The 23,889-nt window shown below is 44.6% G+C and overlaps 1 long non-coding RNA gene across 8 annotated transcripts in view; it reads left to right on the top strand.

Moving 5' to 3' along the window:
* Window positions 1–13,967, top strand: part of LOC105747526 (uncharacterized) — a 195,093-nt gene extending 181,126 nt beyond the window's left edge. For 7 of the 8 annotated variants that reach the window (XR_009184146.1, XR_009184145.1, XR_011647806.1 and 4 more), the window contains 2 exons: window positions 6,750–7,631; window positions 11,113–13,967. This is a non-coding gene — a long non-coding RNA (uncharacterized lncRNA). Of the gene's footprint in view, window positions 1–6,749 lie in introns of all 8 variants that reach the window. The other variant, XR_011647807.1, reaches the window with a different exon arrangement.
* Window positions 13,968–23,889: the final 9,922 nt, after the last annotated feature.

Below are 23,889 nucleotides of genomic sequence, written 5' to 3'. Positions count from 1 at the left end.
CCCACCCTATTATTATTTTTAAATATATTTTTATGACAGAAGTTGTAAATTTACAAAACCATTGTGCACTTGTGCAGAATTCCCAAACAAAACTCCTCTATCAACACACCACACTATGGTGGAATATTGGTTGCAGAAAATATCATCCAATTGTTACCACATCTATAGTGTACATCTGGCACATATTTTCCATACAGCCCCATTACCTACACAGTACATTTTTCACATAAATGAAAGAATATTATATTATTACTGCTAACCATAGTCCATCTGCCACTCCAGTTGTGCTTTTCCTGTGTTTGTCCTCAGTCCCATATTGTATATGATCAAATAGGGATGTACCTTTGCTCTAGCCAAGGAAGGACACTCTTGCATCTATACCATCAAACACAATTCTCATCCACCTTTGGTTTTCAGTGCTATTCAGTTTCTGTTATTTTCTAGCTTTCTGTCAATTGGCATTTACAACCCTAGACTACCATTTTCATCCCCATTTATGAACTGGCTGTAACTCACTATGTGTTACCGTCCACTCTGTACATTTCCACACTTTTACAGGAAAGCTAATTACAACTTCTACATAGATTAAATATCAGTAGGCATCACAGTCCTCCTTTTGTCTCCATTAAGAATCCACCACCTACCACCAGGTCTTGAAGATATTTTCCTTCATTTTCTTCTAGAAGCTTTATAGTTTTTGCTTTTATATTTATGTTTTTTGAACCATATTTAGTAAATTTTTGGATCAGGTATGAAATAGGGGTCCTCTTTCTTTCTTTTGGCTATTGATATTCAGTTCTCTCCACACCACCTCTTGAGTGGGCTGTTCTGCCAGAACTGAGTGGGTTTGACAGGTTAGTCAAAAATCACTTGACCATACATGTGAGGGTATATTTCTGAAGAATCAGTTTGGTTCCATTGGCCTATGTGTCTTTCAGGCAGTTCTATGTTGTTTTTATTACCGTAGCTAGGTAATATGATTTAAAGTCTGGAAATGAGAGTCCTACAACTTCACTTTTCCTTTTTAAAATGCTTCTGGCTCTTTAGGACCCCTTAACCTTCTAAATAAATTTGATCATCATATTTTCAATTTCTTTAAAAAATACTGGTGGAATTTTTATCAAGATTACATCAAGTCTATATATCAATTTGAGTAGCATTGACATCTTAATTTTAATTCATCTTCCAATCTGTGACCATGGAGTGTTCTTCCACTTACTGAGGCCTTTTTTGTTCCCTTTAAACACTGAGTTGTAGTTTTCTGAATGCAAGTGCTTTCCATCATTGGTTAAGTTTATTCCTGAATATTTGTGTGTTATCTATCATATTTTATTTTCACCACTCTTTTACACTTTTAGTTACTATATTGATAAAATCTTCATTTCTAGACTCTCTTCCAGGCTTCTCTCTCCTTCCGTTACTTTTCAGGCTCTAGCACAATCTTTAGTATTTCCTGAAAATCCAGTCTCTTGGTTAGAAATTCTCTCAGTTTCTGTTTATCTGTGAATATTCTCAACTAGCCCTAAATTTTGAAAGACAGTCTTCCCAGATATAAGATTTTTAGCTGAAGGTTATCCTCTTTTAGTATCTTAAATACATCATATCACTGTCTTCTTGTTTCCATGGTTTCCGGTGAGAAATCAGCACTTAATCTTTTTGGGTTATCCCTTATAAGGTATACATTACTTTTCTTTTGCTGTTCTCAGAATTCTTCCTTTAATTTGGCATTTATTCTGATTAGTATGTGTCTTGGAGGTGGTCCATTCAGATTTTTTCAGATGGGAGTACATTGTGGTTCCTGGACATAGATATCCATGCCCTTCAATAGGGTTAGGAAATTTTTTCCCATTATTTCTTCAAATACTCCTTCTGTCTCTTTTCCCTTCTCCTTCTGGGACACCCATGACACAGCTGTTTGCATGTCTCTTGCTGTCATTTATTTTCCTGAGATTGCTTGATTTTTTCCTTTCTTCATCTGTTCTTCACTTTTAGAGGCCATTTCTTCAAGCTCACCAGTCCTTTCTTCTTCCTCCTCAAATGTGCTGTTATATGATTCCAAAGTATTTTTAATTTATTGCACCACTCATTTCCATAAGGTCTACTATTTTTCTGTGTATGCTTTAAATTCTTGTGGTCATCCAGTGTCCTTTTAAGATCCTTAATCCCTTTAAATTCATTTAGGAGATCATCTGTGATTAGTTGTCTCAATTCCTTTATGTCATATGGAGGCTTATATTGTTCCTTTAACTGGGCCATAGCTTCCTGTTTCTTGGTATGGATTGTAATTTTTTGTTGGTGTCTTGGTATCTTGCTTACTATTTATTCTGGGTGCAGTTTTTCTCTTTAAATTAGGGCTTCCTGCCCTTTCTCCCTTGCTGCTTGTGTGGTAGGAGCCAAGGATGTAGTTGGTTATGTAAGCTGTGGTACTCAAGCTTCCCTCATTGCCCCAAGGACCAATGAAGCTTCTCCCAACTTTCTCCTTTGCCAGGGGTAGGACAGAGTCACACGTGCATAGAATAATCCAGTTCATGCAGGCCTATGCTATAGTTTCCTAGAAAATATTATGAAGCTTCATGTTCCTTCCCCCCCCCCCCCCCCCCCCCCCCCCGCTTGGGATGGGCATGGAGCTGCAGGTGTATGTAGCAATCTATGCATTATGGGCTCAGGGTGACTGCATTTGCCCCAGTAGATTTCTGATTATTCAGTCTGTGCCAGCCAAAGGTACCTGCGGTTACTTGGACAGGCTGGGCCAGTCCCACCAGTTGCCACCCTGACAGAGGTGGGACTGAAACCTAGCCTAGGGCTGCAGCCCAATCTGGGTGAAAGAAACTAGTTCCTGCCTTCACTGTGATTTTCGGTCAGGCTGGCTTCCCCCCAAGCTGGGGGCAGACTCAAAATGTTGGATGCTGGCCTCTTTCTGACTTGGAGAAGTTCAAACTTTAGGTGTTCTTAGGGTCATACTTTAGCCAGCCGAATTTACTAATCAGTAGCTGATATTGGTGGTCAACCGTCTCTTTATCCCTGTTTTTGGGAAATGGCGCTTCCGATCCCAGCTACAGAATAGCTCCAGGGGCAGCTTGTGCTGCCAAAGTAAGATGATTACCAACTTCAGTGGCATGGCCTATAATTTCCTGGAGAGGCTGGTGCAGGTCCCCCCAGCTTTCTCCCTGCTGGAGCTGGGGCTGGGGCTTATGCTAGAGCTGCCCTCTGGACTGGCTGGAAAGAAGCAGGTCCCTACCGACTCTGTGATTTCAATTTACCCCACTCCACCCCCTGCCAGGTATGAAGTTAAGATGGCAGCTCCTGGCTTCTTTCTGACCTGGACATGTTCAGACTTCAGCTGTTCTTAGGATTATACATTAGCCTGTCTAATTTACTCATCAATAGCTGAAGTTAATGCCCAACCGTCTCTTCCTCCCCCATTTTTGTGAAGTGGAGCTTTCAATTCCAGCCACAGAACAGCTTCTGAGGCAGCTTGTGCCTCCAGTGGAGGATGAGCACCAGCCTCCATGACATGAAGTACTCTACTTAATAGTCTTCTCTGAAGAGGCACAGTCTCCTTCCATTCCTTCCAAGGTGTTGCAGGATGTTCTTCTGGTCTCCTGGAGCCCCCAAACAGGTGCTTTAGATAGCTGTGTGATTACTAACTGCCCTTAGCAGGAGCTGACTCTAGGATCTCCTTACTCAGCCGCCATTCTGCTGTTTGTCCTTGAACTGGATATTTTATACCTAGGTATAAAGTATCCTTTTATGTACTTTTTGTTTGTTTCTTTGTTGTGAACTATCTTTTCTTTCATTCCAAGAGTATTTACCTTTCTCTTTGAGCAGAGATAATAACTGAGAAAAATCATAATTCCTTTTGTGGTTCTTTTGACACTGTATCTGCTGATTGGTTTATCCCCTGGAGAATAGATGAGATTTTTCTAGTTCTTTATATGTTATGGTATATAATTTGGGGTGATATTCTGGTTGCTTATTCTTACATAGTTAGAGACTTCTGAGAGACTGTTTTTGGCTAGTTTGGGCCCCTTGGTATTCCATACGAATTTGAGGATGGACTTTTTCCATTCCTACAAAAAAACGCTGCAGAGATTTTGATAGGTGTTGCATTTAATCTGTAGATCATTTTAGGTAGTAATGATATTGTAACAATATTCAATGTGAAACATGGACACACAATATCTTGCCATTTATTTAGGTCTTCTTTAATTTCTTTTTGTAGTGTTTTTCAGTTTTCATTGTATATAGAGTTCATTCTTTAAATTTATTCTCAGGTATTTTATTTTTTCAGATGCTATAGCGAATGGAATTTTTTTAAAATATGTTTTTTATTTTTTTCAAAGATACTTAGGTTTCACAAAATGCTACAGAAAAAAATATAAGGAATTCCCAAATGCCCCACTCCCCACACCTCACACCCTTCCCCACATTAACAACTTCTTTTATTAATGTGGTACATTCATTGCAATTGATGAGTCCTTTTGGAGCATTGCCAGTAAGTATGGATTATAGTTTAGATTGTAATTTACACTGAATTCTGTAGGTTATGGCAGGATATATAATGACCTGTATTTGTCATTGCAGTGCCGTTGAGGACAATTCCATGTCCCAAAAGTTTCCCCATATTATACCTCTTTTTCCCTCTCCCTGCCTTTAGCACTTCCAGTAGCCACTGTCTCCACATTAATGATATAATTTCTTTCATTGCTAGAGTACCAATAAGTTTGTAGCAGAATACCAGGAAGTCTTCTCTGGTCCATATTTTATTGCCCAGGTTCTGGGATGGTGATAGCTATTCCACTTCTAATTGTGAGGTGGCTTCAATTCCATATGGCTGATGGATGACACTCTGATGCTTGCAGTTGTAGACTCTCTCAGTTCCTTTGTATGGTAGTTGTCCATCCTCTCCTCCCTGTTAGTTTACCAGGGTGAGGCCCATGAACTGGAAAGTAGATGTTGCAACAAATAGAATAGGTTTTTAATGCTCATTTCAGATAGTTCTTTCCTGGTATGGAAAAATAAAGCTGATTTTTTAAGGGTTTATCTTGTACCCTGCAACTTTACTAATTTTTTAAATTTTCTGTGGTAGTGTTCTTGTGACTACTTGGGGAATTTTGATATGAAGGAACATACCATCAGAGAATAGTGTTAGTTTTACTTTTTTATTTCTGATTTCAATGTCTTTCTCTTTTTTTGCCTGATTACGCTGGTTAGAACTTCCAGGATAATTTTGAATAGAAGCGGTAAAAGAGTGCATCCTTGTCTTGTTCCTGACCTCAGGTTTCAGTCTCCCATTGCAAGCTTTCATGCTTTCTCACATTGACTATGATGTTAGCTGTGAGTTTTGATATTTATTACGTTGTAGATGTAACCTTTTATTCCTATTTTTCTGAGTGGTTTTATTATGATATCATGGTAGATTTCATCAGAAGCCTTCTCTGTGGCATTCAAGTGATCGGATGGATTTTTTCTTATGTGAAACCACTGCTGCATTCCTAGGATGTCACCTTTGGTCATGAGTTATAATCCTTATAAGTAGTTTGATTTACTTTTCCAGTGGTTTGTTGAGATTTTTTGCTTCTGTATTCATATGGGAAGTGTTTCTGTTGTTTTCTTTTGATGTTGCTCTCTGGTTTTGGGTATCACAATAATACTAGCTCCATAGAATGAGTTAGGAAGAATCCCGACCTTTTCATTTTTTTTGGAAGAATTTGTGAAGGATTTATGTTGATTCTTGTTTGAATGTTTGGTACAATTCTCTCTAAAGCCATCTGGTCTTGGGCCTTGTTGGGAGGTTCTTGATTATTCAATCTTTTTGCTTTTATAGGTCTGTTAAGAGCTTTTATTTCTTCTTGAGTTAATGCAGGTTATTTTTATGTTTCTAGGAATTTGTCGTGTCCTCTAGGTTATCTAGTTAGTTGGCATATGAATGTTCATAGTATTCTCTTTTTTTTAACCCCACCACCACCACCCCAGTTGTCTGCTCTCTGTGTCCATTTGCTTCGTGTTCTTTTTTTGGTCCACTTCTGTTGTCAGTGGCACAGGAATGTGTTTCTTTTTGTTGCATCATCTTGCTGCATCAACTCTGTGTGTGTGGCGCCATTCCTGGGCAGGCTGCACTTTCACTCTGGGTGGCTCCCCTTATGGGGTGTACTCCTTGCGCATAAGGCTCCCCTGCATGGCAGGGCACTCCTTGCGTGCATCAACACTGCACATGGGCCAGCTCCACACAGGTCAAGGTAGCCTGGGGTTTGAACCGCAGACCTCCCATGTGGTAGATGGATGCCCTAACCACTGGGCCAAGTCCGCTTCCCATAGTATTCTCTTATAACCCCTTTGATTTCTGTTAGGTCAGTGGTAATGTTCCCATTTTCATTCCTTTAATAGTTATTTGCATCTTTTTCTCACTCATTTCTCTTTGTCTGGGTAAAGGTTTGTCAATTTTATTAATCTTTTCAAAGAACCAAATTTTGGTTTCATTGATCCTCTCAATTGTTTTTCTTTTCTTTATCTCACTTATCTCCACTCTAATCTTTATTATTTTCTTTCTCCTACTAATGTTAAGTTTGGCTTATTCTCTTTCTTCAAGATAAGAAGTTAGGTTATTGCTTTGATATTATTGTTTCCTAATGTAGGAATTTATAGCTATATGTTTCCCAATCAGCAGTGCCTTACTCCTTCCCATAAATGTATTGCATGGTGTTGTTTTTTTTTATTCTTCTCTAAGAATTTTCTCATTACTCTTGTAGGTGGACTTCAGAAAATTATCCTGTTAGCCTCAAGGTTTGATGATGCATTGGAAGCACACAGGAGAAAGGGCGCTCCTTGCCCAGGTGGAAGGACACAAGCTTCTCTTCTGGCTCCTCTGGCCAGGTCGCAGTGAGGACAACCTGCTCAGAGATCTTCTCAACCCCAGAAGGATTCCTGTCAAATGCTCTTAGAGCTGTGGCCAGATGTAGGGTGGACCCTAGAAATAGCCGTGAAATAGGCAGTTACCACAAAGATGGTACAAAATCCCTAGGGAGCTCCACCTCTGTAGGTGCTGCTTTGCCCTTTGGTGTGTTTGGAGAAGGAGACACCACCACCCATGGAGCTGGCCATAGAGTTGACACTGCAATTTGAAGAGGAAAAGGGTTCCCTACCCTGACATCCTTTCCAGATGTCTTTTAGAAGGCAGAAAATAGCCTCAATCTTTTCAGATGACAAAAACCTAAACCTACCACCTCAAAACCAGGAAACTTTCGTAGGTAGTGGTTCAACTGATGCCTCATCTGAAGTTTCTCTTACTCCTGGGCAACCCCAGCCCTGGAAATCCTGCCTGGGGTAACCACCCACGCTGTCTGCTCAGGCTCACAGGCATCCACTCCCATATATCCTGACTTTCTGGCTTGGACTCCCTGGAATCCTGAGCCTCAGGTTTGACACGAGCGGGACAGGACAGCCATTTAAATGTCATTTTCATGTGCAGGAAGGTCATTGGGCCCTGGAGAATCAAAGCATCCTGGTGCTGGGGAAAGCTCCCGTGGGGATGATCCATGAAGTTTTGCAGTAAATTGTCGAAGGCACTATGAGAGGAGTGGAGACCACCGATCAGAGAGGCCTTCCCTGGCCACCCACATTCCCTTCTGAAGGTAACCATGTGTGTGTTTCTGGAGGGCTGCTGTGTATGGCCTGCATGTCCTGCACCCACTCCACAAACTGTCAAACTGGGCAGTAGTGGACTGTCCCACAGCTGGGGACTCAGGACTCTTATCAATCATAGAAGGCTTATGTCCAATATTTGAATGAATCTTGCCTACATCAGAGACCCTTGACTCATATCTGTCAGTCTTCCCTGCCCCCAATACAGAAGAAGTAGTGCAGTGACTGCTCTACTCAATGTTCTGCATCAAAAACTAGGCGCTTTTAAATGCCTGGTGAATGGGGAACTCCTGCCCATTTTCCATGTCCTAACTGTACCTCAGCCTGAGGCCGATGTAGGAAGACCTGCCTTATTCAAGCAGGCCTCTGAGTGTCTCATCCTTTTCCTACCATTTCTTTCTTAGTATGGGCACTGCCTTGTCCCACCTTGCCTACAGCTCAGCTCCCTCAACAGAACATCCAGGCAGAGTGATTAGCAGTTTGCTCAACACATCTAGTTCCCTGGGACCATGGATCCCATTTGTAGGATGGTTCAGGTGGGGAAAAATCAAACCAAGAAGGGAAATATCAGATCTCTGTGACACATGAATAGGACCTCCACTCCTCAACCTCCACATCCACTGCACATTTCCAATGCAACTGTGGAGTTTGGAGTCCTTTGTTCTGACCTGTGGGCCACTCACATTTTTAATTGGTATACCGTTTTCGCATCTCCTTGAGAGACCAGGAGGACTTGCCCATACTTACAGAGAGCCATGACTGCATCACACCAACTTGCTGTTTATATCTCATGCTCAAGAGATCAAGTGTAGGTGTCTGACTCCCTAGTGGAATGCAAGCTCAAGAGGCAGGGAATTTTTCTGCTTCATTCCTCCAACGAAGCTAAATTTTTCAATGTCCCTACACATATAGGTAGCCAGAATATATTTGTCAGTTGAGCTCCATGATCACCTTGCCCATGTCACAGTGGGTCTGGGGTGACCCTCTGAAAACCCAGAGAACTCTGCTAACATAGGAATTCAGATGGGACCTCCAGGATGGATTCTGCAGCATTCTTTGTAAATGGGAAAGAGGCCTGTCCCTTCCAAGAGGGTGTTCAAGGCTGTGAAACATGATCCCCACCAGGGGGAGGAAAACAATCTGATAAGCCCCTGAGCCTCTATCAGCCCATCAGACCTGGGTCAAAGTATCATAGCTAATGTGCTTAGGTTCTGAATATGAACCTGCAGTGTGTGTCCACTCACTCGCACCACCTGAGGAACGAGGAGTGATGTGACAAGGGAATCGACAGACCAAACGAACAACAAATGTGGAATGAGTCATGGATGTAGAAGGGGGCATGGTTCTCACGTGGTGAGGAGCTGGTCCAGGAACAATTGAGTAGGCCTTGAGAATTGATGATGCATTGGAAGCACACAGGAGAAAGGGAACTCCTTGCCCAGGTGGGAGGACACGAGCTTCTCTCCTGGCTCCTCTGGCCAGGTGGCAGTGAGGACAGCCTGCTCACAGGTCTCCTCAACCCTAGAAGGATTGCTGTCAAATGCTCTTAGAGCTGTGGCCATATGTAGGGTGGACCCTAGAAATAGCCATGAAATAGGCAGTTACTGCAAAGATGGTGAAAAAGCAGTCTATAGGTGCTCCTTTGCCTTTTGGTGTGTCTGGAGAAGGAGAGACACCACCGCCATGGAGCTAGCCATAGAGCTGACACTGCAACTTGAAGAGAAGGGTTCCCCCACCCTGACATCCTTTCCAGCTTTCTTTTAGAAGGCAGAAAATAGCCACAATCATTTCAGATGGAAAAAACCCAAAGCCACCACAACTAAACCAGGAAACTTCTATAGGCAGTGGTCCACCTTATTTCCCTTCTGAGTTTCCTCTTATTCCTTGAGAACCCCAGCCCAGGCAGATCTTGCTGGGTTCTCCACCCATACAGTCTGCTGAGGCCTACAGGCACCCACTTGCAGATATCCTCACCTTCTGGAGTTGACTATTGATTGCAGAAACTGAAATAGATAACGGGCATAATGGGACATCCCTTGAAATATCAAGCCACACATATATCTATGGAGTCCAGCCAGTCCTTGTAGGTAAGAATGACCTGGGCCTGAGAAATTCCCCACTGGCATGGTCCACCCTTGTTTGGAATAGATAGCCGATGGCACTGTGAATGGAGTGTAGACAACAGATCAGACAGGATTTCCTTTAATCCCATTTTCCCTCTCAAAAGTATCCAAGTGTGTGTTTCAGAGGGCTCCTCTGCATAACCCTGCCCATTCCCAGACCCTGCACCTACTCCCAAAATACTGTTATACATGGCTAAGGCTGTTTATCCCCTAGCTGCAGACTGCTGGCTATTGTCCAACCTAGTAGGCTCGTGTCCAATATTACCTATGTCAGAGACCCTTCACACATCTGTCTTCCCTGCTCTCTGTACCGAGGAATCTGAGTTCCAGTGGGCAGGGGAGGGAGTGACTACTTCCCTCTTTGCACTGTGTTTCAAAAAGAGGGGCACTTAGTACCTAGTCAGTGGGGCCCTCTACCCCACATTCCCATGGTCTAAGTGTATCTCAGCCTGTGGCCCAGTCACCAAGAGCTGCCATATTTTTTGAGTGCCTATGAGTATAATTCATCCAAGTCTTATTTTCCTCTTAGTGGCAGGAGCACAGCCTAGCTTTTCCTATAGCTGAGAACCCACGACAGAACATCCGTGCAAACTCTAGCATTTTGCTCAACACATCTCCCCGGGACCATGGATTCTGTTCAGATGATGGGGCAGTTTGTGACAAATGAAACCAAGATGTAAATCATGAAATTTTGGGGACACAGGGATCTGTCTTGAGCTTCCCAGGGACTATCCCCACCTAAACTTTCTGACTTGACTGTGGACTTTAAAGCCCTTGTACTTTATGTATATTCTACACACATTTTCCTTAGGTCCATGAGTCTTCCTTGTACTTGAGTGACCTGGAGACTTTCTTATCCCTAGAGAGACATTAAGGTTTCACACCTAACATTCATGTTCTCCCTGTGCTTGTGAGGTCTAGTGTATTTGACTCCCTGTGGAATGAACCCCAAGCAGCAGGGAATTTTACTCCTTCATTCCTTCAACTACTAAATTGTGTAATTTCCGTACATACATAGTCACTATTTATTGATTGAGCCCAATCATCACATTCCCAGAAGTCAGATTTGGCAGCTTCTACTTCTCCAGCCCCCTCAATGCATTTTGACAAGACCTTGGTTGAAGAACTCCGAGACAGATGTGTCAATCTTTAAAAAAGGGAAATAGGTTTGTACTATGACCTGTTGTAGTTGAGGACTGAGTCAGAGCCTGCTCCCTAGGTGAGTGGAAAATCATTCTGTCCATCCCAGGCTCTCTAACAGCCCATCACGCATGGACTAACTTGGTCAACACTTCTATATCTCCTCCCACTCGATCCTGTCAATAACTAGTAGCTGTTTGTCCTGCAGCCCCGTACTCATCCAAGGAGCCACCTGAGGATCAGAGAAATGAATTGACCTCCAATGTCCAATGGCAATGTCTGGCAAACTCGAGGCCATGGAAGGGGCATCGTGCTCACCTGGGGATCGTTTTTATCAGTGTTTGCTTGGTGGGGAAGACCACTTTCATGTTCCCCAGGATGTTGGATCAGTCCATACTCCCTGCCCAATTGGTGCTGCTCCATTTTCTTCTTGCTGGATCTGAAACTTGTCTGCACCAACCTGGGACCTTTCATCTCAGCCATGTCATTTTCACACTGGCAGGTGGAATGTTGGGACAAAAAAGGACATGCAGTCAGCAGCTGTAAAATGTCCAAAAAGATGGTTATGCCTGAATTTCAAACCGGAAATCACTGACCTCAAGTGACTGTGGCAGGAGGTGTATCATGGGTGCCACTTAGTGACAGGGCAAAGGGAGACCAATCCTGGATTCAAGTAGTTAACTTCAATGACCTCAAATAGCTTCATTCCTCTTTTTCAAATGAAAGAGTTTTGAGGATGTGAGACTAAGGCAATACTAGATTCTGTAAGGGCTAAATTCCTGGAGATTCCAGGATGGGAGGAAGACTCTGGATTGCCCAAGGCAACGAGCTGATATGACAGGGAAGAGAAATTCCAAATGGTCTTGAAAATATTCAAGTGTAGATCGCCTTCCAATGGGGCAATTGTAAATATTATTCTGCCTTGCTGTCACCAGATGGACAAGTTTTGAGACTATTCACACCCAACATGAGCTGACTGCAGGGAACCACCAACCATCACTGTCTGCTTTTGGATGCCTGAATTGTTTCAAGGAATTTGGCCCCAGCCATTAAAACTCTAAATGTGTATAATGTTTGAACAAGCCAACCCAGTTCTAGTAGCCCATTCTGGGTGATCTGGAACTATTAGACTAGTCAAAGTCACATGACACTCCTTGAAGCCCAGTTGAAATGACAAAAGAAAGGAGTCCCATCTAGGTCTAAGGGCATGAAGGCTGAACTTCTGAGGTTCCTAGCCTCCTTTTGGAACATGATGCAGCCCTACCACCTGACCTGGAAGAGTCACAGTATTGAGCTCCGTTGGATGGCAAGTTACACAAAAATATGTATTTTATTGTAATCTTCTCACCACTTTTTAGGTAAAAACAACCTAGGAAATGAGAGGATGCTTAGGGATGGAGAGCCAGTCTAGCTGAATGCAGGCAGAAAACATGGGGATGGGGAGAACCTAGGAACAGGTAGAGTAAACAACCAAGGCAGGATCCAAAACAAAGACTGTTGTGGTTTAATGTGAAGGTGAATCATCATAAAGGGCTCTTTTCTGATATCCAACCAACATTGCACCTGGTCACAAATGGGGCTGAGTTTGGGGTGGTGTGCATTCCTAGATTCCTAATGGTGTGGTCCTGAGTTCCAACAGAGGGAATTCCTGGCAGGGAACCTGCAGATTCTGCCAGGGTAGGATCTAGGTCCTGAAGTCCCCTGTCTTGACCTTGACCTGGGTGTGGAGAACCCCTCAGCTCCCATTTCACTTCTTGTCTCTTTCAGCTTCTGCTGGTGGCAGTATGCACCAGCACCCTGCTTAGGTGTTGATGACACCGACATCCTGCTCTGAGCTGGTCTTGTGGGTGGGGCTCTGCAATGGTAGAATCATCAGCAGGGCTACAAGGCATCAGGACCCTGACTGGTTATCACCAAGAGGAGCAACCACACATGAAGTTCTATTTCCAGATGAGGCAAAGACCCTATTGGTATAGACCTCTTCCCAGGAGAGAGATGACAACTCTGCAGATCTGGATCAATGTCTGGGCAGAGGGGCACCAACCCCAGGCTTCTCCTCCTGTCCCTGCCAGTCATGAACTGGACAAGAACACAATGAGCCCAGCAGGTGTCCACCCCCAATCACCTCTTTCTGCCCAGCCTGGTATCCTCTATACACCCATCCTGGGAGTGGAAGGTGCTGAGGCTGCTCATAAGAACAGTGTCAGCCTGGCCTGCATCCCCTGCCCTGGTTCCATGGGTTACCTTTGATTTCCTCCTGGCAAATGGCCAGATTCTTTGAGGTTGAAGGTTGAGCCAAAGTCTGCAATGTTGGATCAGGCTCTCGTTGTGGGGTTTCCTGTGGCCAAGGCTGCAGGCAGGCAGCAACAAGAACATTTCTTGAGCATCTAGGCCTGAGTGAGCTGTTAGGTTAGTATCTAGAATGTGGGCACTTGGTTCCTGGGGTTCCAAGTTCTCTTGGGTTCTGTCTCCAGGGAAGTGAGGTAACTTCCTGCTTCCCCTTCTCTGTGCTCTCTTCCTGGATAACAACTTCCCAATGTCCCCTCTGGGCTGCTGACTCTTTACCCCCCTGACCTATTGAATTTCCCAAGTGTACAGAATTTCACCAATACAGTCCTTCTTCCTGCCTTGCTGAGGTCTGGGGGCATCAAGAACTGTCTAAGGAGATTGAACTTGGTACACAACCGTCCTGCTCCTGCCTGATCTGTGATCCTGGACATGTCTTTCTGTTTCTCAAGGCTTCCGTGTTGGAAACCAAGGTGCAGTGGTCTCACAAGGAGACATGCCGTTTCCTTAGCTATGCTTGCAATGTAAGGAATGCTGTAATTAAGAGTTCTGGGCAAACCGGTTGAAGCTGTTAAAGGCTGAAAGAAAAGATGAGCACAAACCTTTTGTAGTAAGTAGAACACTTAGACTTTGTACCTTGAGATAAGATTTTTTGAGTTTCTTAGTAATGCTAATAGTTAACTGCTTGTTGCTGCTTGTCATGTAGACTGGGGTATATAGAGAGCCCCTTGTAAACAATAAAGTTGTCTGATGAGTCTCTACTCACAGACCCCCTGACCCCAGCTCTCTCACTCTTTTTCTTTCTCATTTCACTCTCCTTTTTCTCTTTCTCTCATTCCTGATACCCTTCGGATCCAAATCTCCAACACTTCCCAAGTTTACCCTGCTGCACAATGGATCAAATCTACCTGATCCTTCCTTGGAAAAGGATCAGGTAGCTCAGAGAAAATTCCTAGAAAACTTGAGGACTGGTCACACCTGTAGCCAATGTACATATTAAGAGAAGGAAGAATTTACAAGATGGAGTGGGAAGCAGCAGGGAACACAAGCAAAACAGGGCTGAGTTCTGGCAGTGTAATCTTGAGAAAGTCATGACCACCTTGGCTTTGTGTCACAGTCCATGCCAGGACAGGCTTTAAATTCTGTGAAAAGCAGTCTTAGTCACCTTCAGGTGTGAGACCTTCCAAAGACTTCCTGTTCCTTTCAGTTTCAGATTCAAGGCTCCTGCAAGGTCTGACCTGTCCCTGGGCCCCATAGATGGTCCTGTGCTCTGCTGCATCTAGCACAAGTCATCAGTTCCCCAATCCTCCAAGCCTCTGTTCAGTAGGACACCTAGGGTTTAGAACACATTTTCCAGCACCCCAGAATACCATGGTTATCAATAGAGAACCAAGGCCAAATAATCCTCCCAGGCTGTGGCACACTTAGGGTCACCCATTCCAAGCACCCCAATTTATAGAGGAAATTGAGGACTTCTTTCCAGTAACCTCCCTCTATATTGGGAGTTCATCTTAATTCCAGGTGCTCAGAACAGTGGAGGGAAGACCTCACTTCTGTCCTCTCCTGCTTACTCTGGGCTTGTCCCTGCCCAGGCAGAACCCTGGGAACCTCTGAGATTCCACTGCCCATCAGGCTGGCATCTCCCAGGCATGGGGCTATGGATACGTCGACAGGACAAAGATGTCCTGCCCCATGGCAGAGCTCACTCTAACCCCTCTGGCTCCTTGCCACCTCCCTGGTTCCAGGCCTACTCTGACTCCCAGGACATTGTCCCTACCCATTTGGTCAGTGTGTGTGTGTTCGGGCAGTGCTCGTGAAGCCATTTGGGGATCCTGAGAAGAAAAGAGCTTCATATGGGGAGAAACAGGCAGGGGTCCCCATTATTTAGGGGCTGTCCTTTTCAAAGTTTCTATGCAAGAGAGTTGGGCCCACACCTCAAATGCCAGCAGTATCCAGGTCCTCTGGATTGTGCCCACCATGTGCTCCTTGGGCTTCGCCTTTCTCTGGGACTCTGTTCCTTAATTGAAAAGTGAGGAGTTGAAAATGGATCTGGATAAGAAGGTGCTCAGTAAGGACAGGGCCATCCTCCCCCAGCCTTGGAGGAGGTAGGTGAGAATGCCCTTGGGGCACTCAGGGTACTGAGCTCCAAAAGCCAGGATGTAAAGGACAGCACACAGGGTGGTCGGGCTCATGCCCAGAGTCCTTCCCTAGACAGAGGAAGGTACTTGCAATGAGCCCCTCTCTGGGCATGTGCAAGGAGCCAATGGCTGCCTGCCCAACCCCCAGGGCCTGCTCTGTGTCAACTCCCCCAGGGAACCCAGAAACACCCCAAATCCAGTGTGATCTGCCTGACCCTGGACCCGGTCTGAGTGGAGATTGGTGTCCTAGGAGCCTCAGAATGCACTGCCTGTGAGATCCACCAGTGGGCGTGGATCTGTAAACCTTCAGTAGTCAGTGACACCAAGAGGAGGGCAGGGCAGGACCCCTTCCTCCACCATCTTCTGCCAACCCAGATGGTGCAGTGAGGGTGGGAGTTAGCCCTGGAAGGAGGCCAACCCTTGTGCTGCCCAGAGTGGGATCTCCTCAGTGTCTATTGGCAGGGAGCCCCTCTCAGCCCAGCTCTGTTCCCCATTTTGTAAAGAAGCCCCAGGCTCCAGCACTCAAAGACCCCAGCTCTCAGGAAGTGGGCCCATCCTGCAGGTGGAACTGGGAATCACTGCTCTGTGCCATCACAGGTAGGTGCCTATGCTAACACTCAGGGGCTTTTCCAGGGCTGGAGACTCCCTGGCCAAGTGGCTCCTCAGTCCAGGCCCTTTAGGCGTGCATTTGCCCGGCCTTATTCCTTACACACCCTCATGCGGTTGAGTCACTCAACACATAGCCTTTAAGGAAACAGGCTCTGAAAAGTCACCACATTTTGGAGGTAGATCTGAAGTGCCCAGGGTGAAGGAGACTCTCGTGTGTGCTGGAGGGGAACCTCAATTTGGGCCATCTACCTGATCACACGGGGCTCTGATGCCCAGGGGAGGAGATAGGGGACTTGAGTGCGTGGATGGACAGGGGTCCCAGTGCAGCATGCTGGCCTGCCGCAGCCACATCTAGCATAAGCTGGGATGAGGGCCTACCTCAGGGCCCTTCTGGGCACTTGGGGGCTTCAGTGGCTGCCTGCCTCCACCCAGAGGTGAGCATGATGGCTGGAGGCCCAGAGCAAACTCCTGGTCAGAGTTGTCATTCAGGACAAAGTGGTTACCAGAAAGGTCACATTTGGGGACCAGCGGGACACTGCCCCCAATCCCACTCCCCTGGAGTTTCTTGTCCCTGTCACCATTGTCCACGGTGCTGTAGAAAAAGGGAATCTGAATTTCCATCATTTCTCAATGGATATTTTTTTAACATAAATCACCTGTCCATCTTTAAGGGTCCAATCATACTACAATACTGCAATTTATTCTACTCATATAATTTTAATATTAGAAATGCCTTTTATTGGGTTTCCATTTTTAAAGCTGAGTTATAGACAACAGAGAAAGCAAACAAAATTGCAGAAGAGAATGGTAAAGGCTACAAACCTGGATTTTTCTATCAGCTGAAAAGCTGGGAGAAGGAAGGGTTGGGGGCAAAGCTAAGCTGTGAACTAGTCTCCTTAGCTTCCAGGATAGGGAAGCAGTTGAGCCTGTGTAAGTTCATGAATCTAATGATGGTTAATTTCACATCAACTTGAATAGGGAATGTGATGGTTTGATGAAAAATCATGTTCTTAAAGCTGAAGTATTCCTGTGTGTGTAAACCTATTTTAAATATGACTTTTTGATTAGGTCAATTCAGTTAAGTCCTGACCCAGACATTAATCTTCTTACTGGACTCTTTTTTTTTTTTTAATTCATTTTTTAAAAATATTACATTCAAAAAATATGAGGTTCCATTCAACCCCATCGCCCCCCACCACCACCACTCCCCCCACAGCAACACTCTCTCCCATCATCATGACACATCCATTGCATTTGGTAAGTACATCTCTGGGCATCGCTGTACCTCATGGTCAATGGTCCACATCATAGCCCATACTCTCCCACGTTCCATCCAGTGGGCCCTGGGAGGATCTACAATGTCTGGTAATTGTCCCTGAAGCACCACCCAGGACAATTCCAAGTCCCGAAAACGCCTCCCCATCTCATCTCTTCCTCCCGTTCCCCACACCCAGCAGCCACCATGGCCACTTTTCCCACACCAATGCCTCATTTTCTCTGTGGATCTTGGATTGGTTGTGTCCATTGCACATCTATGTCAAGAGAAGGCTTAGATTCCACATGGATACTGGATGCAATCCTCCTGCTTTCAGTTGTAGACACTCTAGGCTCCATGGTGTGGTGGTTGCCATTCTTCAACTCCATGTTAGCTGAGTGGGGTAAGTCCAATAAATCAGAGTGTAGGAGTTGAAGTCTGTTGAGGCTCAGGGCCTGGCTATTATATGGTCAGTCCAGAGATTCAAATCCCCTAGATATATCTTAAACCCCAGCACCAACTACAATTCCAGTAAAGTACCAAGAAAGTCTTGTGAAAAGAGATCCCATCTGTGTCCAGCTCCATCACGCAGAAACACCAGCTCCAAAGAAGGGCCAACTGACAAGGCAGTGAACCCCATCTGCCATGACCATACAACCTGTGGGTATCTTTAGCCCTCAAAAGAACCCATACCTGGGGTTGTATCTACTTTATCTGTCTCTGAGACTCTGCTCAGGTGTGCATAAGGGCAATCCTTCTGACAACCTCCAGAGTGTTTTTGGAGACTCATAGCCATATTAACTCATTTCTCCTTTCCATTTCCCCCTTACATTAGGTCAAACAGCATTTTAAACTCCTGTTATTATATATAGACAGGGATATTCTGCTGGTCCGTGTTGAACCTTTAATTCAAGGTCATTTTCTAGTTGCATCATCAGCTGGAACTTGGTAGTGATCCCTCGGTGCCAGGGAGGCTCATCCCCAGGTGTCATGTCCCATGCTGGGGGGAATGCATTGCATTTACATGCTGAGTTTGGCTTTGAGACTGGCCACATTTGAGTAACATGAAGGCTGTCAGGAGGAAACTCCTAGGCACAGTGCTGCTCTAGGCCTTGTTCTTATTTCAGGTGCATAGGCTCACAAGCATAGTCATTAGTATCAGGGGCTCACTGTTGGACCTCATTCCTTCCTTGTTCTTACCGTTGCCCTTGGAGGACTGCCACTGCTCCCCAAGGAACCATGACAGAGCACCCCCGCCAGGAAACCAGTACCCCCCCCAGCTGTTGTTTTTAATTGTTGCCACTATGAGTATATCCAAACATTACCATGCACCCTGGCCATATGTCCTGTATAACTCCCTGTCAACCACATAGCACCTGTCAATAACATCCTATACCAGTATTCCTCTGCCGCCATTGTTGAACCACTCTGTGAGCCAAAGCTTCCTGAAAAATGAAGCCCAATATAATGTCAGGATCCCTTACTAGTAAAATGGAATATAGCGATGGGTTTAAAGGTTAGATATAGAATACATATTGATTTAGAAAAATTCTACATCCTATCTTTTTCTTTTCTTTTTCCCTAATTATTGAGCTTCTCTTCACAAGAGCCTTAGATCACAGTAATTCATATATACAATATACAGTACTCCCATACATCCACCATAAAACCTTTTCTCTTCCACAGCGATATTCTTATAACTTATTCATATCATATTTACTTAAACTGATGTACAGACTCTGAGACAATAGCTTTTAAACAAGGTGACATCTGTGCTTACATTGTGGTCCATACTTGAGGATATACAGTTTTCTAAATTTTTAGTTATCCTATGTTTTACATTATGGTTTACATTATTAGTCTGTCGTCCCCTATATGTTTTTGGTGTAATATTACATGTTTTATATCCATCTTGTGTACTCTCGCGAAACTCCTCTCTTACCCCCACATTTACCTTGGTTCCATCCATTCCACATCCATTTTCCCCTCCCCTTGGGGCCCACAGCGACAGCCAATCGCCATTTCCCAAGGAGCCACATCCAGAGATACTTGCAACAGTGTTCAGGGCCTGACTTGCTCAACTGCCCTAATGCCCTGGGAGCCATCCTTTCTCTCGAGAGATACAGTTCCCTCTTTTTTGATGGCATTAGTCCTCCCCAGGATGTGGGTCCACCCCCACTCTCACTACTTGGGTCTCTACCCAATGGTACAACCCACCCTGGCAAAATGAGCATTCAGACATTCCCCAGGAGTCCGTCCCGTGTCAGACCATCCCCTCTGATCATCCTAAACAGGTAACCCTCTTAATTATATTTTGATACGGTTTTCTCAGCATTTTACTCTCAACCAACACCTGACACTCTCCTATGTTCGTATGTTGCCTCTCCCTCCCCCCAAATTTTGGGCACTATTACCCATCCGCCCATCACCAGCCCCCTCAAACCCGCAAAGCCCCACCCAAAGGCAACCCCTTGCCCCCATTTTCTCTCTTCTTTGTGCTCATACTTACCTCCAGCTCATCATAGATTCCACCCCTGCAGACGTTGGCTCACATCCTTCCTCCACCCCTGATTTCCTGTAAGCCTATCTTCCAGTCTCTAGCTCTCTGAGGCAGCTTGCTTATTTCATATCATTGAGGTCGTGTAGTATTTGTCCTTCAATGCCTAGGTTGCTTCATTCAATATAAGGTTCTCAAGATTCATCCATGTTATCATGTGTGTTTGTAGTGTATTTGTTCTTAAAGCCGAGTAGTATTCCATTGTATGTATATACCACATTTTATTGATCCACTCATCTGTTGATGGGCATGTGGGTTGATTCCAACTTTTGGTGACAGTGAACAATGCTGCTATAAACATTGGTGTACATATATCGGTTTGCGTCCTTGTTTTCAGTTCTCCTGGGTATATACCAAGCAGTGGTATTGCTGGGTCATATGGCAAATCTATGGTTAGTTTTTTGAGAAACCGCCAAACTGTCCTCCAGAATGGTTGTATCCTTCTGCATTCCCACGAGCAGTGGATGAGTGTTCCCATTTCTTCACATCCTCTCCAGCATTTGTATTCTTCTGTTTTTTTTCATAGCTGCCAATCTTATGGGAGTAAGATGGTATCTCATTGTAGTTTTAATTTGCATTTCCCTGATAGCTAGAGATTTGGAGCATTTTTTCATGTGCTTTTTAGCCATTTGTATTTCTTCTTTGGAGAAGTGTCTGTTTAAATCTTTTTCCCATTTTTAAAATGGGTTGTTTATCTTTTTATTTTCAAGATATAGGAGTTCTTTATATATGCAAGTTATAAGTCTCTTATCAGATAGATGGTTGCCAAATATTTTCTCCCATTGTGTGGGTTCCCTTTTTACTTTCTTGACAAACTCCTTTGAGGTGCAGAAGGCTTTAATTTTGAGAAAGTCCCATTTATCTATTAGTGTTACTGGACTCCTTTATAAACAGAATGACTATGGACAGAGAACAAAGGGAGAGAAATGCAAGGAAGTCAATAGCTGTAAGCAACGCCACGCAGAAGAAGGCCTTTGCATGTACAGGGGAGTCCAGCATGATGCAACCAATCTTTGGGGAGACTGTATCACCTGATGATACCTTGATTTAAACATTTTCATGGCCTCTTCACTAAACTTGTAAGCTAATACATCCCCATTGTCAATCCAGTTCTGGTATATGGCTTTCAGCCACCAAGCCAACCAGAACAGTAATGGTGTCCAGTGGTTTGATCAAACAAGCACTGGTTTGATTGTTACTATGAGGATACTTTATGGCTTGAACTCATTAGTCAGTTGATTGCATCTGGGCCTGATTATGCATACAATCAAGACAAGAACTTGCCTTCAGCTTTGAGGGAAATCTTATTCCATCAGCTGAAGACATTAAGGGAAGAATTGATGGTTGAAGCAGTCAGAAAGAGACAGGCAGCTTCTCCAGGAGAATTCTTTATCAACTTCATTGGGTTTTTGACTTACTGCCTGCCATATGGAACTTTGACTTGCCAATATCCACAGTTACATGAACCAATTCCTCTTTTAAAAATTCTCTCGGGAAACGGACTTTGGCCCAGTGGTTAGGGCGTCCGTCTACCATATGGGAGGTCCGCGGTTCAAACCCCGGTCCTCCTTGACCCGTGTGGAGCTGGCCCAAGCGCAGTGCTGATGCGCGCAAGGAGTGCCCTGCCACGCAAGGGTGTCCCCCACGTGGGGGAGCCCCACGTGCAAGGAGTGCCCCCGTGAGGAGAGCCGCCCAGCGTGAAAAGAGCAGCCTGCCCAGGAATGGCGCCGCCCACACTTCCCGTGCTGCTGACGACAACAGAAGCGGACAAAGAAACAAGATGCAGCAAATAGACACCAAGAACAGACAACCAGGGGAGGGGGGGAAATGAAATAAATAAATAAATCTTTAAAAAAAAAAAAATTCTCTCAATACTTATGTATTTTTTATCTAAAAATATTTTTGGCTAAAGCAGACTTTAGTCCTGAGAATGGTTCTGAGAAGCAGAATCTTTAAGATTTCTGAGTTGAATCTGACAGTTTGGAATTGGTTCTCTAATATTATTTAAGTTTGCTAAGAGCTGCTGGGAGCAATATACTAGAAATGGGTTCGCTTTTGCCATGAGGACTGATTAGGTTAAAAGACTGTAGTTCTGAGGCCATGAAAGTGTCCAATCAAGGCATCATCAAGAGACCCTTTCTCCCTGAGCTGCAGCTGTGGGCAGTCACACACATGGTGTGTCTGCTTGCTGCTCCCCTCTCTACCAGGCTCATTGCTTCAGCTTCTGTCTACAGCAGCTTCCTCTCAGATTCTATGTTCCTTTTATTTAGGCTTCAGGCTCCTGGGGAGGTCATCCTCAGTTTCTGGGTTCCTCTCTATCAAGATTTCTTTGGAATCTGTGGCTTTTTATAAACAACAACAGTAAGGGGATTCAGGCCCAACCTGAGCCACACAAGCTAATCAAAGACCCTTGTAGCAGTTTAGATACGGTTTATGAATTCCAAACATAGATTTGCATTATATTTATAAACTGATCTGTTCTTCTGGGCTAGTGATACCCTTATTGTATGAACTTCAGAAGTTTCAGTTTTACTTGAGTAAATTATGACTAGGACTTTGATTGGGCCACATCACATAGAAAGCAAAAAAACAGAGGAGACAGTTGGGGTTTTTGAACCTGGAGATCAGGAAGTAAATACACAGTGAGGCAGATGCATGAGGAAAATGACCAGGATCCATTAGACATGGTAGAGCCCCTGGGAACACAGACAAGCCTTTTTCCTTGTAGTCTAGAACTGTCCTTGTGGACAACACAGCAACTGAGCCTAGAGAGAAACCAGCCCTGGGAGACATACAAGACCTATCCCAGTCTACAGCTGATATTGGAAGAAGCTGGGACCACAGTACCTTAAGGGGAAGAGGAAGCCTGAACACTTGCACATGTCAGCAGTCATCTTGCTCCAACAAGTAGCAGTAGACTTCAGTGAGGGAACTAACCTATGCTTTATGGCCTTTGTGAATATAAGCTCCTATCCCAAATACATACCCTTTAATTTAATCCAAACATCTCACCTACAATAAGTTTATATACATAAGAATGGATTAGTCCTAAGGACATGATTTTCTGAGTTCCACACAATATCAAATGGTCACTCACCACCCTCTGGATCTTAGAAATACATATGAGGGAAGTGGAGTTGGCCCAATGGATAGGGCATCTGCCTACCACATGGGAGGTCCGCGGTTCAAACCCTGGGCCTCCTTGACCTGTGTGGAGCTTGCCCATGTGCAGTGCTTATGCGTGCAAGGAGTGCCATGCCACACAGAAGTGTCCCCTGCATAGGGGAGCCCCATGCGCAAGGAGTGTGCCCTGTAAGGAGAGCCACCCAGCATGAGAGAAAGTGCAGCCTGCCCAGGAATGGCACTGCACACAAGAAGAGCTGGCGCAGCAAGATGACACAACAAAAAGAAACACAGATTCCAGGTGCCGCTGATAAGGATAGAAGCAGTCACAGAAGAACACACAGTGAATGGGGGGGGCGTGGAAGGGGAGATAAATTAAAAATCTTAAAAAAAAGAAATATATATGCAAACTACATTCATTCCACCACAATATTTCAAAAGACTTAACTCATTTTAGTAGCAATTTTAAGTACAAAGTCTCATCAAAATCAGTAATAGGCATAAAATGTGTCCTGGGGCAAAAATTCTCTTCTGATGTGGACTGTGAAAGTTAAAAAATAAGTTAACTGCCTCCATTATACAAATGAAGGGCTTTCATTAAATAAAAATTCCCATTGCCATAGGAGAAATTGGAAAGGAAACGGGTCACAGGTCCCAAATAGTTCCGAAATGCTGCAGGGCATATTCCATTAGGTTTCAAAGTCTGAGAGTCAGCTCTAGAGCTATGGTTTCTCCTCCTCAGGGCCTGATGGTGCTGCAGTCCCACCCACCCTTTCCAAGGCCTTGCCCAGTGGCCATGTTCTCAGCTCCACCCCCATCAAGCATCTGAGGGCATCAGAACTCTATAACCCACCCTCTGAGAACACGTGGATGACAGGCTTCACCCTCTCTAAAGCCTGGGAGGCAACACTCTTCCAACAGTGGGGCACAATCCCCCTCTCTCCAAGCTCTGGGGTATACTCGCCCTTTCTGCACACATGGGTGAGTTCACACTCTGAGCTCAATAAGATGTCTTTA

This window comes from Dasypus novemcinctus, chromosome 30 (genome assembly GCF_030445035.2).
Source record: "Dasypus novemcinctus isolate mDasNov1 chromosome 30, mDasNov1.1.hap2, whole genome shotgun sequence".
Lineage (NCBI taxonomy): Eukaryota > Metazoa > Chordata > Mammalia > Cingulata > Dasypodidae > Dasypus > Dasypus novemcinctus.
Note: the sequence above shows the minus strand (reverse complement) of the source record. Positions and strands in the feature narration are given on the sequence as shown.